Source organism: Salmo trutta, chromosome 14 (genome assembly GCF_901001165.1).
Source record: "Salmo trutta chromosome 14, fSalTru1.1, whole genome shotgun sequence".
NCBI classification, from domain to species: Eukaryota; Metazoa; Chordata; class Actinopteri; order Salmoniformes; family Salmonidae; genus Salmo; species Salmo trutta.
In genome coordinates, this window is record NC_042970.1 from 53,026,813 (window position 1) to 53,046,644 (window position 19,832).

Consider the following 19,832-nt stretch of genomic DNA (forward strand, 5'->3'; position numbering starts at 1 on the left):
ATTTTCTTGTTGTTTTTAAATGTATTTACGGATAGCCAGGGGCACACTACAACACGCAGACATCATTTACAAGCGAAGCATTTGTGTTTAGTGAGTCCTCCAGATCAGAGGCAGTTGGGATGACCAGGGGTGTTCTCTTGATAAGTGACTGAATTGAACCACTTTCCTGTCCTGCTAAGCATTGAAAATCTTTGCTTGTTTAGAATGAATTTAGCTGATACATCCACAAGCATCCTGCACCTACAAACACTGACTATAGCCCTGACTGTTACAATGAGAACTTGGAGAGCCAAAAAGGATGGCCAAACTTGATATGGATAGTCCGGATAGTCCATCTGTAGATGCTTTACAGATGGTCATACTATCAACAAACGATTTGTTGAAAAGCAACTGCTTGCAAAGGTTACGGTTAGGGTTAGGTTTAAGTTTAGAATAAGGTTTAGGGTAAGGGTTAAGTGTTAGGTGTAGGATAAGGGTTAAGGTTAGGATTAGGGCTAGGGTTAGGGTTAGTAGATAGTTAGTCGAAATGTTACTGATATTCAAAATAAAGTGTTACCAAATGGATAGCTTCAAATACTAAACTCTAAAGAGACACAGTATCTGTCCCATCTGAAAGGGGATGTGTCGGGTAGAGGTGAAGGGTTCCATTCCGACCATGCGGCCTCTCCCTCGGGTAAACCTATGGTGAACCTGACATAAGAACAAAAGGCCAGACAGTTTAAATTTAACTGCCACGTGTCCTTATCAATACGAGCTGTTGGGACCTTGAGTATAATGATCTCTTTATTGGCGTATTACAGACCGTCTTGGGAAATAAATCAGTCGTCGTAAACAAACTGCTACTCCACTGTTACACTGCACCTTGTAAGATGAACTCCTAATTAAGCTCCAGTTCTTATCTTCACAAGTAGAATTATGTTATTTTATGTCATTGCATTGTAAAGTAGCACCACAACCAATTATGGGAAGAGGCATGAGTCTCATTTCCTTTGCTAGTTCAAGTTGTTTGAGTTGAGTGCAGTGCAAAAGGTAAAAATTAAATCAGAATATCGAGTTAGTAGGGAAACTTAAAGGCCCAGTGCAGTCTGTTTTCCTGCGTTTTGTATCATATTGTACAATAGCTGATGAAACTAACACTTGAAAAGTGTGACAAATTTAATCAGTGTTATTGATAGCTGTTGGTCTGCACAGGTTTTCGGCTTGCCTGTTGACATCACCAGGTGGTAAATAAGTTAATAGACCAATAACAAAGAGAGTTAAAAACCTCTCCGCCAATAACAGCTAATTTTCAGTTCAAGTGCCCTCCCCTTCCCAAATCAAATTTTATTGGTCACATACACGTGTTTAGCAGATGTTATTGCGGGTGTAGCGAAATGCTTGTGTTTCTAGCTCCGACAGTGCAGTAATATCTAACAAGTAATATCTAACAATTCACAACACATACCCAATACACACAAATCTAAGTAAAGGAATGGAATTAAGAATATCTAAATATATGGACGAGCAATGTCAGAGCGGCATAGACTAAGAGTAGAATAGTATAGAATACAGTATATACATATGAGATGAGTAATGCAAGATATGTAAACATTATTAAAGTGGCCAGTTTTTTGTGTCTATGTACATAGGCAGCAGCCTCTAATGTGCTAGTGATGGCTATTTAACTATCTGATGGCCTTGAGATAGAAGCTGTTTTTCAGTCTCTCGGTCCCAGCTTTGATGCACCTGTACTGACCTCGCCTTCTGGATGATAGCGGAGTGAACAGGCAGTGGCTCGGGTGGTTGCAGTCCTTGATGATCTTTGTGTTTCGTCATTGTGATTTGTCTAACCCTTTCATACCCACTCACACCACTCCGACAGTCTTAGCTGGGGGGGGGGTTCAGAATCAAGGAGACAAAAAACCCCTCAGCTGTGATTCGTCATTGTGATTTGTCTAACCCTTTTATATTCACTACAGGGTTACTTGAGGACATGACTGCACACTTCACATTACTGCACCGCAAGCATTGAGAAAGACCGAATCAAGTATAATAAAAGAATCAGTGGGTTTCCTGAAACCCCTTTTTCCCCCCTATTTTTCATAACATCTTATATTTTCCTTACCCTTATAAGGCAAATGTTACTTTTCGTGTTACCTTTAATGTTAATTCTGCTGACGAAACAGCTGTTTGCTATTACGTGTGACATCCTTCCCTCTCTGTTTAAGGTCATGGGACTTAATCACTTGAGATTAAGTCCCATACTGTGTGCATACTAGGACTCTCATGCTACATCCCAAATGGCACTCTTTTTCCTATATAGTGCACCACTTTTGACGAGAGCCCTATGGGTCCTGGTCAAAAGTAGCACACAACATAGGAAATAGGGTGCTATTTGGGACACAGCCTAGTAATGTACAACCGTCTGACTTTTCGACTTCATCATCAGTAAACTGGAACTTCATCACTAGAAACCCAAGTAGTGAAATTGGCCCAAATCAGAATTACATCACTCTCAATTGATTGAAAACTCAAAAAGAGGAGAAGAAAAGCATAAAAGAAAGGAGGACTGTCACGTCCTGACCCTAGTAAGATGTAATTTTCTATAGTAGTGTAGGGCAGGGCGTGACAGGGGGTGTTCTTGGTTAATCTATGTTTTCGTTCTAGTTTGTCTGTTTCTATGTTGGGATTGTTTGGGGTTGATCTCTAATTGGAGGTAGCTGATCCTAATTGCCTCTGATTAGAGATCATATTTAAGTAGGGGTTTTTCTCATTGTGTTTTGTGGGTTATTGTCTTTTGAGTAGTGTGTTGTCCTCTCTGCGTCACGGTTTGTTGTTGTGTATTTTCAAGATATTAATGTATTGCATTCAGTTTCACTTTTAATAAATATGTGGAACTACGAAAACGCTGCATCTTGGTCCGCTCCTTCGAACAGCCGTGACAGAATAACCCACCAACAAAGGACCAAGCAGCGTGGAATGGACCAACAGGAGAAATGGACTTGGGAGGAAATACTGGATGGAAAAGGATCATGGACGTGGGAGGAGATCCAGGCCGGAATGAATCGCCTCCCATGGGAACAGGTGGAAGCAGCGAGGGAGGTACAGCGACGAGATCAACAGGCAAGGCAACGAAGGAAGCACGAGAGGCATTCCACGAGAGGCATTCCCCCCCAAAAAAAATTGGGGATGGGGGGCACACGGGAAGTTTAGCAGAGTCAGGGTGGAGACCTGAGCCAACTCCCCGTGCTTAACGTGGGGAGCGGGTGACGAGGCAAGCACCAAGCTATGCGGTGATGCGCACTGTATCGCCAGTGAGCATTCACAGGCCGGTGTGATCTGTGCCCGTGCCCTGCATTAGTCGAGCTAGGTTGAGCATCCAGCCAGAACGGGTTATGCCAGCTCTACGCTCGAGATCTCCAGTGAGTCTCCACGGCCCAGTATATCCTGTGCCTGCCCCACGTACCCGGCCTCCAGTGCGCCTGCCCAGTCCGAGGTGTTCTGTGCCTGCTCCCCGCACTCGCCCTGAGGTGCGTGTTACTAGTCTGGCGCCTCCTATGCCAGTCCCACACATCAGGCCTCTAGTGCGCCTGCCCAGTCCGGTGAGACCAATTCCTGCTCCTCGCACTCTCCCTCCAGTGCGCATCCATAACCCGGTACAGCCAGTGCCTGCTGTGAGCACTCGGCCCTTAGTGCGTCTCCCCAGTCCGGTGAGACCGATTCCTGCTCCTAGCACTATTCCTCCAGTGCGCATCCATAACCCGGTACAGCCAGTGCCTGATGTGAGCACTCGGCCCTTAGTGCGTCTCCCCAGTCCGGTGAGACCGATTCCTGCTCCTCGCACTATTCCTCCAGTGCGCAGCCATAACCCGGTACAGTCAGTGCCTGCTGTGAGCACTCGGCCCTTAGTGCGTCTCCCCAGTCCGGTGAGACCAGTTCCAGCGCCCCGAAGGAAGCTTCTAATGATGGTCAATGGTCCGACGTCTCCAGCGATAATCCATGGCATAAAGCCTCCAGTGATGATCCATGGCCCGGAGCCTGTAGTGTTAATCCATGGCACAAAGCCTCCAGTGATGATCCATGGCCCGGAGCCCGTAGGGATGATCCAAGGCATGAAGCCTCCAGTGATGATCCATGGACCGGAGCTTGTAGGGATGATCCATGGCACAAAGCCTCCAGTGATAACCCATGGCCCGGAGCCTCCAGTAATGATCCATGGCACAAAGCCTCCAGTGATTATCCATGACGTGAAACCAGTAGTGATGACCCATGGCATGGAGCCTGCAGCGAAGGTCCCCAGTCCGGAACCTACAGAGATGCTCCTCAGGGCGGAGCCTCCAGCGACGCTCCTCAGCCCTGAGCCTCCAGCGACGCTCAGAAGCCCTGAGCCTTCAGCGACGCTCAGCAGCCCTGAGCCTTCAGCGACGCTCAGCAGCCCTGAGCCTTCAGCGACGCTCAGCAGCCCTGAGTCTTCAGCGGCGGTCTGCAGCCCAGAGCCTTCAGCGGCGGTCTGCAGCCCAGAGCCTTCAGCGGCGGTCTGCAGCCCAGAGCCTTCAGCGACGGTCTGCAGCCCAGAGCCTTCAGCGACGCTCAGCAGCCCTGAGCCTTCAGCGGCGGTCTGCAGCCCAGAGCCTTCAGCGGCGGTCTGCAGCCCAGAGCCTTCAGCGGTGGTCTGCAGCCCAGAGCCTTCAGCGGCGGTCTGCAGCCCAGTGTCTTCAGCGGTGGCCTTTAGCCCAGAGTCTTCAGCGGCGGATGGCGGTCCGAAGCCTCCGGCGATGATATATGGTCTGGTTCATCCGGACATACAGAAGCAGGGGGATCAGCGGGCGGTGGGGGTACTACTCCCGGAACCAGTGCCGCGCCATAGACATTAGTCACCCACCCTACCCTCCCTTTGTGTTTTTGTGGTTGTTTTGTTGGGGGGGGTTTACATTCGGAGTCTGCACCTTTGGGGGGGGAGACTGTCACATCCTGACCCTAGTAAGATGTCAGGGGGTGTTCTTGGTTAATCTATGTTTTCTATTTCTATGTTTTCGCTCTAGTTTGTCTATTTCTATGTTGGGATTGTTTGGGGTTGATCTCTAATTGGAGGCAGCTGATCCTCATTGCCTCTGATTAGAGATCATATTTAAGTAGGGGTTTTTCTCATTGTGGTTTGTGGGTTATTGTCTTTTGAGTAGTGTGTTGTCCTCTCTGCGTCACGGTTTTTGTTGTGTATTTTCAAGTTATTAATGTATTGCATTCAGTTTCACTTTTAATCAATATGTGGAACTACGAAAACGCTGCATCTGGGTCCGCTCCTTCGAACAGCCATGACAGACTGCGACGATTAATGTCGCTCTCTGAAAAATCCACCTGTTCTCTCTGTTCCCTCTGTTCCAATCAGAGTCGAAGCGGCTTCGAACTGGGACACTTTCAAAATCCCGGCTCAGAAGCATTGTTGTATCTCGTGGGTATTAACTTACAAAGCCCATTATGCTGCAGAAACAAAGGGAAGTGCACGCAGAATGACAGAAAACTTTGCACATCCAGGCAGAGGGCTTAATCTCCCAAAGATATGCATCATCAGTACAAATCCCAACGTGTCCCAGGATTAAATTAATGTGAGCATGCAGCTGCCACTGTCAAATGTGCCATTGTCATATCATAACTTCTTTACACATACAGGGCGGATTCAGCGGTAAACAACCACGCTGGCACACACACACAAAAAACACTGGATGCATATAAATGCATGTGCACAATAGCACAAGGGTGCTTAAGCACAAACTCAAACACACCCACATATTATCATGCATGTACAATACAAAAGCAAAAAATATTATCAACAATATCAATGATCATGCACAACCATACAATCACTTTCCAGGGTTCGAGACTAACCTTTTCCACTGGTGGCACTGGTGCTACCAAATTTTTCTGTTGATGGCACCAGCACCATTTGGTTGCAGATACAGATCATGACCTGACCTGACCTGTGTCCGTTTATAGCATCTGTTATACAATCAATTTCACTTCGTTTTTACCTAACTACATAAGAACATAATGGTAATTGTTTATTTGAATGCCAAATCTTTATTGATAAACTGGGTGAATTAAGATGTAGCCTAGGCCTATTTACAATACAGGTGTGCATGCATTGAGTTATTGAGCTTGTATCATGAAAAATATGTTTCCCTTCCATTTCCCCTCAGCAGCCTCCTGTGACCTCCACATCTGGCTTATTCATCTGCGGGATTGTCTGAGACCAGCCACCCGGACAGCTGATGAAACTGTGGGATTGTCTGAGACCAGCCACCCGGACAGCTGATGAAACTGTGGGATTGCACAACATAATATTTTCTGCACAAATTGTCGTCATCAGGGTCTTGACCTGACTGTAGTTCAGTGGGCAAATGCTCACCTTCGATGGCCACTGGCAAGCTGGAGAAGTGTGCTCTTCACGGATGAATCCCAGTTTCAACTTTACCGGGTAGATGGCAGACAGCATGCATGGCGTCGTGTGGGAAAGTGGTTTACTGACGTCAACGTTGTAAACAGAGTGCCCCATGGTGGCTTTGGGGCTATGGTATGGGCAGGCTTAAGCTACAGACAACGAACACAATTGCATTTTATCGATAGCAATTTGAATGCACAGAGATATCATGACGAGATCCTGAGGTCCATTGTAGTGCCCTTCATCTGCCACCTTCACCTCATGTTTCAGCATGATAATGCACAGACCCATGTCTCAAGGATCTGTACACAATTCCTGGAAGCTGAAAATGTCCCAGTTCTTCAATGGCCTGCATACTCACCAGACATGTCACCCATTGAACCTGTTCGGGATGTTCTGAAGAACTTTGTATGACAGCGTGTTCCAGTTCCCGCCAATATCCAGCAACTTTGCACAGCCATTGAAGAGGAGTGGGTCAACATTCCACAGGCCACAATCAACAGCCTGATCAACTCTATGCTAAGAAGATGTGTTGCGCTGCTTGAGGCAAATGGTGGTCACACCAGATACTGACTGGTTTTCTGATCAACACCCCTACTTATTGTGTGTCACACCCTGATCTGTTTCACCTGTCTTTGTGCTTGTCTCCACCCCCTCCATTATCCACAGTGTATTTATACCTGTGTTCTCTGTGTCTGTTGCCAGTTTGTTTTGTTCGTCAAGCCTACCAGCGTTTTTCCCCTTGCTCCTGTCTGTTTCTAGTTCCTGTTTACTAGTTTTCCCGGCTTTTGACCATTCTACCTGCCCTGACCCTGAGCCTGTCTGCCGTTTCTGTACCTTGTCACACCACCCTGGATTATTGACCTCTGCCTGCCCTGACCCTGAGACTGCCTGCCGTTCTGTACCTTTTGGACTCTGATCTGGATTACTGACCTCTACCTGCCCTTGACCTGTCATTTTACCTCCCCCTGTTCTAGTAATAAACTTTTGTTACTTCAACATTGTCTGCATCTGGGTCTTCCCTAAAATGTGAATGTACGAACTGGCCATGACTGACCCAGCAGACTCAGACCAACTCCACAATGCTGTCTCTCCCTGCAAGGAGCCACCATTGGAAGACACAAGGAGTTACATCAACGCTATAGATACAATATTGCGATCTCTATACATCTCTATGGGCAACGGGACAGAGAATGAGGAAGTGGATAGAATCTCGTTTATGATTATCAGTCAAATGAACGAATATATAAAATAAATATTGATTACTATGTATAGTTTTGTAAGACTATAAATGACCAACCACCCATCTTTGGAGTAGTTAGAAGGTCTATTTCCATGTTTTTGAGAGGAGCTGGCTACTGTGGAAGACTTCCAGTAATTGTGCTAAACTAACAATACGCTAACTTCAATAATCTCCTAACTGCACGCAGAGACATAAAATGGTTTCCATGAGTTTGTATGACTGTGGGTAAAATCTCAAAATCTCGCAGAATCCCTTTAAGCCATGTCAGTGTCTGGAATAATATTCACCATTCTTTCTGCCATGAGTCATTTACACTGCCATGAGTCATTTATACAAAACATGAAGAACACCTGCTCATTCCATGACAGACTGACCTGGTGAATCCAGGTGAAAGCTATGATCCCTTATTGATGTCACTTGTTAAATCCACTTCAATCAGTGTAAATGAAGGAGAGGAGACAGGTTAAAGAAGGATTTTAAAGCCTTGTGTATCAAGAATGGTACACCACCCAAAGGACATCCAGCCAACTTGGCAGAACTGTGGGAAGTATTGGAGTCAACATGGGCCAGCATCCCAGTGGAACGTTTTCAACACCTTGGAGGGGGTGCAACTCAATATTAGGAAGGTTTTCCTAATGTTTAGTATACTCAGTGTATAAGTCATATTATAAACTGGGTGGTTCCAGCCCTGAATGCTGATTGGCTGACAGCCGTGGCATATGAGAGCGTATACCATGGGTATGACAAAACATTTGTTTTTACTGCTCTAATTACTTTAGTAACCAGTTTATAATACCAATAAGGCACCTCAGGGGTTTGTGGTATATGGCCAATATACCACGACTAACGGCTGTATCCAGGCACTCCGCGATGTGTCGTGCATAAGAACAGCCCTTAGCCGTGGTATATTGGCCATATACCACACCCCCTCGGCCATACTGCTTAATTATTTTTAAAACAATATCATGATGATACCTGCATACTGTCAAATGCTATTTGCAATCAATGCACATAACCTACTCACCAGTTTTTGCAGTCAGTTGTTTCTCCCCTTATTCTCGCCTTTTAGCCTTGTAGCCACGTAGAATTGTTCAGATTAAATAAGTTCAATGTGTCATAAATAATTTTCCAAAGTCGTAACGACACAGCTGTAATGGTTAGTAATAGAGCGTATATGATATTATAAATATAGTGCCTCACATGGGACTCGTAATAAGACTAAGCAATTAGCCTAATAAGATTAAGCAATTAGCCTATTAAAATGTGTATCTGACTCCATAAAGATAATTAGCAATATGCAAGAGACTACAGTTGAACTATGTGCAATCAAGTATTATGCATTTAGCTGACTAAGATCAAGGAATGATCATGGGAAGTGAATATCAAAGCAAGTATTATTTAATAACTCTGTAAAATGAACGGGGCAATACTGATATTAACAAAGCATTTTTCTAGGCATGTAGATTCTAAGGTTAACTTACAATATAAACCATGAACAAAGAGATGCTTATTAGGCCAGAGGTCTAGAAGCCTAGGAAATGGGAATTGGTCATACTACCTTCCTCCATGAACTGGATACAGGATAAGAGAGAGAATAAAGGCATTTAATTGCATTTATAACATCTGAAAATGTACCTTTCAACCCAAGACCAACAATCATTGACCAATCAAACAATACCAAGTTTACAGTGCAACCTAACCACAAAGGCCCAATCTCCACAGGGTGTCAGAGGATTTAAATGCTTGTGAGGGGGATGAGACCAGAGTAAATAAGACATAATTCCTGAGAGGACCACAGTAATTCAGAGGTCACCCTATACAGATACAAGTAACCACAGAGATCATACATAGGTATAGTTAGTATCAGTGTTATCCTCAGTGAACAAGTTTCAGATAGATACCAAACATGGATACTATATCATATTATACAATTTATTATTATTACTCATTCAACAGTCAGTCATCTGGATACTGTAACAGAGAGAAATTTTGTCCCCTCGAAAGTGGGAGGGCTGACTAGTCCTAGGACATTGTCCATTGTCTCCTTGTGCTCCTGGACCATTTGCCATGCAACTCCAGGTGTCAGAGAGCTCATCAATTGGGGCCGAGCCTACACAGCCGGACATTTAAATTTGAGTGTGGTCTAAAGAGAATGACTGGCTTAGCTGTACAACACTACACCTAATACATACATTACCTTCAGAAAGTATTCAGACCCCTTTACTTTTTTCACATTTTGTTATGTTAAAGCTTTATTCTAAAATGTATTACATTGTTTTATTTCCTCATAATTCTACACACAATAATAAAAAAAAAAAGATTGCTAAATTATAAAAAAAAAAAAAGGAAGTATGACATTTACATAAGTATTCAGACCCTTTTCTCAGCACTTTGTTGAAGCACCTTTGCAGCGATTACAGCATTGAGTCTTCTTGGGTATGACGCTAGGCACACCTGTGTTTGGGGAGTTTTTCCCCATTCTTCACTGAAAATCCTCTCAAGGTCTGTCAGGTTGGATGGGAGCATTGCTGCACAACTATTTTCAGGTCTCTCCAGAGATGTTCGATCAGGTTCAAGTCCGGGCTCTGGCTAGGCCACTCAAGGACATTCAGAGACTTGTCCCGAAGCCACTCCTGCGTTGTCTTGGCAGTGTGCTTAGGGTAGTTGCCCTGTTGGAAGGTGGACCTTCGTCCCAGTCTGAGGTCCTGAGAGCTCTGGAGCAGGTTTTCATCAAGGATCTCTCTGTATCTTTCCCTCGATCCTGACTAGTCTCCCAGTCCCTGCTGTTGAAAAACATCCCCACAGAATGATGCTGCCACCACCATGATTCACCATAGGGATGGTGCCAGGTTTCTTTATTTTTTGCAAATGTATTAAGTTAAAAACAGAAATCAATTGTTTACATAAGTATTCAGACCCTTTGCTATGAGACTCGAAATTGAGCTCAGGTGCAGCCTGTTTCCATTGATCATCCTTGAGATGTTTCTACAACTTGATTGGAGTCCACGTGTGATAAATTCAATTGATAGGACATGATTTGGAAAGGCACACATCTGTCTATATAAGGTCCCACAGTTGACAGTGCATGTCAGAGCAAAAACCAAGCCATGAGATCGAAGGAATTGTCAGTAGAGCTCCGAGACAGGATTGTGTCAAGGCACAGATCTGCGGAAGGGTACTGAAACATTTCTGCAGCATTGAAGGTCCGCAAGAACACAGTGGACTCCATCATTCTTAAATGGAAGAAGTTTGGAATCACCAAGACTCTTCCTAGAGCTGGCCGCCCGGCCAAACTAAGCAATCAGGAGAGAACGGCCTTGGTCAGTGAGGTGACCAAGAACCCGATGGTCACTTTGACATAGCTTCCGAGCTCCTCTGTGGAGATGGGAGAACCTTCCAGAAGGACAACTACCTCTGCAGCACCTTTATCGTAGAGTGGCCAGACAGAAACAATTCCTCAGTAAAAGGCACATGACAGCCCGCTTGGAGTTTGCCATAAGGCGCCAAAAGGACTCAGACCATGAGAAACAAGATTCTCTGGTCTGATGAAAACAAGATTGAAATCTATGGCCTGAATGTCAAGCGACACGTCTGGAGGAAACCTGGCACCATCCCTACGGTGCCAAGCTTGTAGCGTCATACCCAAGAAGACTCGAGGCTGCAATGCTGCCAAAAGTGCTTCAACAAAGTACTGAGTAAAGGGCCTGAATACTTATGTAAATGTGATTTTTCAGTTTTCATTTTTTATAAATTAGCAACATTTTCAAAAAAGCAGTTTTTGCTTTATCAATATGTGGTATTGTGTGTAGATTGACGAAGGAAAAAAACGATATAATCCATTTTAGAATAAGGCTGTAATGTAACAAAATTAGGAAAAAGTCAAGGGGTCTGGATACTTTCCGAATGCACTGTATATTGGTTTGAAATATATGATCATATATTGCTTTTCTGTATGGAGTGGCTCGGGTGGCTGAGGTCCTTGACGATTTTCTTGGCCTTTCTGTGCCACATGGTACTGTAGATGTCCTGGAGGGCAGACAGTGTGCTCCCGGTGACACGTAGGGCTGGCAACACCACCCTCTGGGGAGCGCTGCGGTTGTGGACGTTGCAATTGCCGTACCAGGAGAGAGCACACATTAGAGGGAGGAGATGGAGACAGTTTGACGGATTAAGGTAGAAAACAGCTATTTAATTTGATCATAAATTTACACTACTACCATTGGGTATATTGGAAATATTGAAAAAAAAATACAATAAAATATATGTATTTTATTTTATTTATTTTTCATCCATAATCGTCGGTTACACGGTTGCAACATTTCTACATGTCGTTTTGCATTATTCAAGTGTGTTAACTTCTGTGCAGCATGAGTGATTGGGGAGCTAAAATGATGCAGCCCAGATTCCCAGTGAGTTCCTCGGGAAAGGCTAGAGCTAGCAATGAGTAAGTGGAGCAGGCATGGAGCAGGCACGGTAGACGACGCAAGACACATTTGACAGAAATGCTGAAAGTACGAACATTTTTAGTAGCGAACCGTTTTTCATGTTCTATTATCAAAAAAGTACTGAAGTTTCAGTAACATGCAACACTGAACTAATGTCACCAGCTAAAAAAAAATCACTGTCACCCTAGCGACCAATAAAAAAAATGGTGTTGCACTGTCAAGTCAAAGGGTCGCAAATTAGAATGTTTTGGTCGCAGTCTCGAACCCTGACTTTCACTACAACACACAGTTATACCCCATGATAAGTAAATTCCATCTTGGTCATGACTTAGTACAAATCACACAAATCGCAGTAATTCTATGTGTAGATGCAGACAGGAAGCAAGGAAGTGTTGTGGTGTCTCTGTTGTCGTAATGTGTGTTTTGTCCTATATTTTTTTATGTATTTTTCATTTTTAATCCCAGCCCCCGTCCCCGCAGGAGGCCTTTTACCTTTTGGTAGGCCGTCATTGTAAATAAGAATTTGTTCTTAACTGACTTGCCTAGTTAAATAAAGGTACATTTTTTTATATATATATATATATATATAAGTAAACTTCTGTTAGAATTTGGTAAATTTGTCCACACTCTCCCTCATTCCCACCTAGGGTGCGTCCCAAATTTGCAGACTATTCCCCATATTGTGCAGTACTTTCGACTAGGGCCCATATGACTCTAGTCAACACACAGTTTGGAGAGATCATCCGCAGCCCACCAGAGGCATTCCTTTTCAAAGCCATGTTGCACTGAGCAGCTTCCTAACCTTGTTCACTGTGCTACTCAGATGCTCTAGTTTACTTGCCTCCCAGAGTTCTGGGGCTGAACAGAAGCATTCTGCGCTAGGTCCCACGCAGCAGGGCCCAGTCTGATTCAGACTCTTTCTCTCCACTCTCTCCCACACCTCAGCCACAGTGGGTGGGGAGAGAAAAACACACACTCCAAGTCTCTCCCTCTGTCTCTCCCTCTGTCTCTGTCTCTCGCTCTCCAGCTCTATCTCTCACACGCACACTCACTCTCTCTTTGATTCTCTTTCTATCCTTAGCTCTCACACACACTCACTGGTTTTTCATACTAGTGCATGAACTACTGTAAATATAAAACCTGTAGCCATCTAATGTTGAGGTGATGAAATTCATGTGTTGCCCATCTTGATTAGAGACATAGCAATCTGTATTTAAATATCATTTAAATGGAAGACTCTCTTTCCCTCCTGTGGATTGGCATAACTTGTAGCACATTACAACACATACAGGGGAAATCCAATAGTCTATTACGTTTAATCAAATCTTCATTGATACTGTATGTTCCCTCGCTAAGCATATTTTGATAGGAAATTAAAAATATGAAGTTTTGCCTGAGAAATTTGTGTTATCAGGTTGTAAGACCTTGAGCTAGTACTGAATGGCTGCTGAGAGACCTACAAAAACATTGGCCGAAGTATCACAACACAAACATCATCAAAAAACTGCAACTCAATGTGCTGTGGGGCTTTCTTTTCGAATAGACTTCTGAGATTGAATGGGGGAAAGCAATGCATTTGTGTAGGGCCAGAGAAGAACTCCTCACAAATTGTGCTTTTGTCTAAACCTCCATATGTCATGACCATGACTCAATATGACACCTTAACGGTCATTAGGTAGAAAAACGATGGTTGGAGCTGGGCAGACCCTGGGCAGGGCAAATGTTGCCGGTTGTTACAGGAGACAAAAAGAACTCTCTTTCAGAGACAGAAAGAGAGGGAGACAGGGGAAAGAGAAAGTGATAGAAGGAAAGAGAGAGACAAAGAGAGTGAGAGAGTGATAGAGGTATGAGGACCACGGGGGCTGTATAAAGATCTGATATACAGTAAAGCTGCATAAAAGAGACAATTTCTAGCCTGAAAGCTGAAACATCACTGTATCTGTCGAGCTGGTCAACCGCACTGGACTTCATCATTGCCTTTATAAATAACAACATTGTACTGTGCAATCAATTGTGTAGTACTTCAGAAATCTCTCAGGAATGAGTAATAATTCTATACTATCCATTACCCGTCTGAGTGGGGGACTTTAGGTGGTGTGATCAAGTCTGTTAGTACGGCATTGATTGATTCTTGTCTGTAATCTGTGATAAAAGCCATTGATGATGTATCATGCCCTTAGAGCAAGCAGCAACGATCAGCTAGGCAAATAATACTATAGACATAGAAAGAGAAATGCATTGCCTTACTAAAGAAAGGTTCCAAGCCAAGTTAGACAAAAAAAAAACATCATGAGAGCTAGGTTCTGGTTTGTAGCGTTCTAGGCTGAGATGCTCCAAACATATCTCCTGAGAAGTTTCTATCTCCATCTTCTTCAAAACACACCATGCATCCTAGTCGTTGTCTCTCTGGTCTGTGATGAAAACTCATAAAAACGGTCATTCTAAAGAGACTTTCTGCTGTATTCGCGGCGCAAGCAGTGCTTCAGTGGTCAGGCCAGAGAGGACTGGAGTTGGAGATGGATGCAATTTGACTAGCAGCTACCCAGAAAGAGTCTACATAGGCAACCAGAGGCCAAGGCAGGCATGACTCTCGCTCCAGTGGCATAGCACAAGGCTAGCATAGGCCCAAGGCTCTGGCCTTAGTACCAGAGGAAGGTCTCAGCCTAACAACAAGCCTTCTACTTTATCTGTCCACATCTGTTTCCAGGCAAACCCCAGGCTGAATGGACTATATGACCACCTCAGAATGTGTGAATGAGTGAGTCTGTGCATACCTGGGGGTCCGATGAACCCACCACTACTGTTGAAATGGAATTTATGACCATCCCAGAATGTGCCACCAATGCAAAATGTGAAACTTTATGCAGTTTTGTACTAAGGGGCTTATGGGGGGCGAGGCTGTTCGATCTTATGAAACTATGGTACTTGATTTTCATGTGCCTGAATGCAGACATTGGGATGCAAATGAATCAATGCAATTTGCAATTGCTTTCCTAAGTAAAGCTAACAGGCCTTTGATTTATTAACGCACCCTGAAATTAGATAATCATATCAAACAGATACCACATTTTAAAACAACTATTTGCCAAATAACCAGTTTTTATGACACTTAGACACCGGAACACTTTTGTCCTAAGCATTCTTTATCATAAACAGTTGCAGATGAAAATACTAGCAAAGTGAGACAAGCAAAGTGTCAATTTTCAGTCTGCTGCTCTCTCTCTCTGACAAATGCCAAATGTCCTCCACAAAAGCTAAATTGCCCTGGAAACACCCAGCTTGGTGATAATCATAGATAATTCACACGACATCCTATTGAAACGATCAGAATAAACACAATGGCAAAATCATGTTATTTTGTTGATGCTTTCAGCATCATTCGAGCACTTCAGAGAGATTCAGGTGGGTCTTGGCAGAATGGCCTAAGTACTGCTATTACAAAGATGCAAAGTTGCCAGTTTGCGCCATTACGTTCCTACATTACAATTATGTTCTGACTATGAAAATTCAGCACATCTTACTAAACGACGGGGGCTAGCAATGTAAATTTAATATGACCATTATGTGTTTTATTTGGTTATATGTCAATAGGATAGACAACAACAACAATGTGGACGTCAAAATGTTGATTTCAAAACATACACATTTGAGGAATCACCCACAAGTTATAGAAAATCTTTGAACGTATTGGATAGATATAAACAAGCTTGTAATACTGCAGCTCCACCTTTACCTGTGATAGGCATATTGTTTTGCCTATCCAATCCTTCTAGATCAACAAGTGCCTAGGGAACTGGGGGACAACAGGGGTTTTGTTAAAAGGTTAAGGTTACAGTAAAGGTCAGGGTTATGGGATGGCATGTCAGTCATGCTCCTTTTATTACACCCCATCTGTGTCAGATTCCTCTAAACAACCCGGAAGCGAAAGCCACCATAACATCCTGGCAGATGAGCTCGGTTCCTAATGCCTCGATCACACTGATATTGTTATTGAGCATAATGGTATGCAGCATCATCTGGATATGTGTGTAACAAAAGTTTAACATTCACTTTCTGCTACCATTTCTGTCAATCCGTCTACGCCTACAGTTTGACTCATACGTCCGATAACGCACTGCAACTGCCTCTGCAACGCAATGCTGCAAGACAAACGCAGCGTTCCATTGGAAATGAATATACTTCTGGTGTACCAAAATGCAATGACACTATCAGTGTGATTGAGGCGTAAGGCTATAACCCAGAGAGCGTGAAGTATACGAGCCGACCACCCACTGGTCCCGGTCCAGAGACACTGGAGCAGGTGTGGAGCACTGAAGATGAACTAACCAATGCATGGAGCCCAGATCAACTAAACAACCTAATAGTCTCCACTCCGGGAGTCATAAAGCCTCTCTCGTTTGTAACCCGCCTGTCATCTTTACAACCCCAGCGGCTACATCAATCAGTCCCCCCCCCCCTTCCTTCCTTTCATCTCCCCCACCTCCCTAGCCCACTGGCCGAGGTTTATACCCATGATTGGTAAATGGTAATCAATGTCCCACAATGGTGGACTGCTTCATCGCAACAATTTATTCCAGGGTTGGGGGGTGTCTAGGATCGGCCAGGAGGCTGCCCCCAGAGAAGCCAGATATGCATTCAGGGGAGGTACAAAAATAACAATAAATCAATAAGGGTTTCATTTGACCCTTGAAATGTACATACTGCTTATAGCAGTCCTAGGCTATAATAGAATATAACAGTGTCAGATGTAATAGACAACATCAATTTGTCTCGACTTGGGAGCCCATTGCTCGCAAATACTGTGTCGCATTATATGCACCTTATACACCACATTATGATGTCACCTGTTTTATCCTCATACAGTCACTACTGATATTGGAAATAATCTCATTTAATATCTAGATAATACCATGACAAGTGAGCTGTATACATTCTTCCCAGTGGCAACCCGTCATTCAGGGCAGGTGAGAGCCCCATCTGTTTTGAGCCCCACCTGTTTAGCTTGTTGCCTGTTTTGCATGTTATTTTGGCATTAATACGTGTCACAGATCAGTTTTGTTAATAAAGCCTTATACAAACATGGTCTCTTTTTTGCTTAATTGAGTAAGGCAGCTCCAAAATGCAGGTGTTTCAGCCTAGCTCAGTGCTTTCTGTGGTGATGGGGCAACCAGCGGAAAATACGGCGCGCAGGGGTCGGTAATGTTCTGTAATTGGCTTAGTGTTCTGTCACTAATGGTGGCACTACATCACCGCAAAATCTACGGATAGAGCTCGAAAACCTACGGGTAGAGCCCCTTGGGTGCTGCCATAGAGTTACATTAGAAGTGCCCATCCAAGAAGGCTCAAGGTCATTGGCCACAGATAAAACGCATTCAAATCACATTATATCTACCGTATCTTTGATTGGACTGATGTCAACATCATGTCAACATCATACTTTCAAAATCTTAGCTAGCAAGCTAGCAGTTATCATGAATCTAGTCGACAATCTACTGGCAAATCCTTGTCTTACGAAGATAAACTTCAGATAAAACTTATCGGTGCTCATCGGCTATTGGACATAAACATGACACAAGTTGGAATAAAGAGATATGTATACTGTAGCTAAGAAAGTAATACTAAGTGTATGTTGTGTAGTAAGCTGTTAGTAGCCCATGTGCCTCACCCTAATAATTTGGTCCCTTTCCTCCTCATAATTTAGCCTACTGTTCTGACTTGGTGGTGCACATGTAGCCTATAGCCTGTGTCGTGTCTTTGGCTATGCCGGATTAAGTGATATGACATGCTATTCTATAAAATCTTTTCTCTGTAATTAATATTACCTGATTAAGCTAATCATGTAAATGTAATTAACTAGAAAGTCGGGGCACCACGAAATAATGTTTATAGAGCTGTTATCTTCCGAATAACTCTTAAAGACCTGGTAATCTTTTACCTCAATAGCAGTCAATATTTAATCGTCACCTTATTCAGTCTCATCTAAAAGTTGTAAATTCTTGGTTATCTTCACGAACCCTGGCTAACAAGTTGAATCAGCAATACAAGATTTGGTTTAAATATTTATTCGCTAAATAATCACAAAGAATTACATTTACACAGAATGGATCATACATTGAATACTAATTGTCATGAAGGAAAACGTCCCAAGAAATGACGGCTGGTTACACAAAGAAAGGCGGTTGGGTTTGAGTGAAAGAGCGGGAAGACTGAGTAACAGGGAGAACCTATGCTATCATAAATACAGTATCTTATGCATTCTAAATAACCGCCCATTTGAAAAAGGAAAATGCAATAAATATTTACTCTGAGCTGCGCTTCGGTAGATTGGTCGTAGATAGAAGGCCCGGTTGTCCAGCATGGATCTCTTGTCCTCTGAAGAATGTCTTGTGGTGTACTAGAGCGTGGTAGAATGTATACTCTGTCCGTCCTCTCCAAGCCCACGTTTACAGCTGCTGTTGCTAACGCAATGGCTAGGAGGTATCACTTCTTTAGTGAATAAGAGTTCAAAGTTCATACCAAGTTGCCATACTTTAAGCTCATGCTATATTCTGGCTGGTATAGTCGAAATTCATCCTTTCGGCGTATTGATCGTCATCTTCACGTTGAAATTCGATGCTAATTTCGTTAGGTTCTTGTCGTTCAACCAGAGCTCACGCTGAGGTTGGCTTAGTTCTGTTGGCGATCTTGTCCTTTTAACACAGGGAGCGCAAGTCCTCATGTCCTTGGAACAGAAAGTTACATTTTTGTAAAGGGGCATATAAAGGGTTGGGAGAGAGGGTCGTGTTTCATAGTATACAACCAATGTCTGTTCACATGGACGGGGCCACTGAGTTGAGCATAGTTCACTCATGAAAACCAATTATCTAATTTAGAAGCTAAAATTACATTTCATCTTTTCACAAATAGTTTCATATTTAAACATTTAAATTGCACAACAATTACATGTGAATCTGATAACTACAATGTGTAGACTTTCCAAGATACAGTTTATGTCGTCCTATCATCAGTTATAATGTCTCAGACAACAACGGATCTGACATCATATTCATTAAGTACCAACGCATATTTTCAACTGGTAGGATTACCAAAATATGGTTCCGTTTCCCACCTTTTGATGTTACCAGACTCTCTATGTTAACAAAGGCTTTCCAGAGTCCCTCTGTAGAGTAGAGAGAGAGAAAAGGGGAAAGGTATATATGGGGGTCATAAACCTCCCCCAACAGGCCAACGTCATGACACCTGTTTAAGAGAAATGTAATCATTGAATACTGTAGGAGCTTTCATTGTCTGCTTATAAGCCCCCTTTATTTATCCTATGGTTCAGACTTGGGGTACATGGCGAATACTGTAAGAACGGCACATGTTCTAAATTGCTGAACAAAAAGTATATTGACTACGTCCGTCCTAGCTCACTCATTAATATCTTAATCAAAATTACGGATTGACTCTTATCCGTTCGTCGTCTATGATGTGATATTTGATAGAGCAGTCTGACTGAGCGGTGGTAGGCAGCAGCAGGCTTGTAAGCATTCATTCAAACAGCACTTTCCTGCGTTTGCCAGCAGCTCTTCGCAATGCTTGAAGCACAGTGCTGTTTATGACTTCAAGCCTATCAACTCTCGAGATTAGGCTGGCAATACTATGGTGCCTATTAGAAGATCCAATAGTCAAAGGTATATGAAATACAAATGGTATAGAGAGAAAGAGTCCTATAATTCCTATAATAACT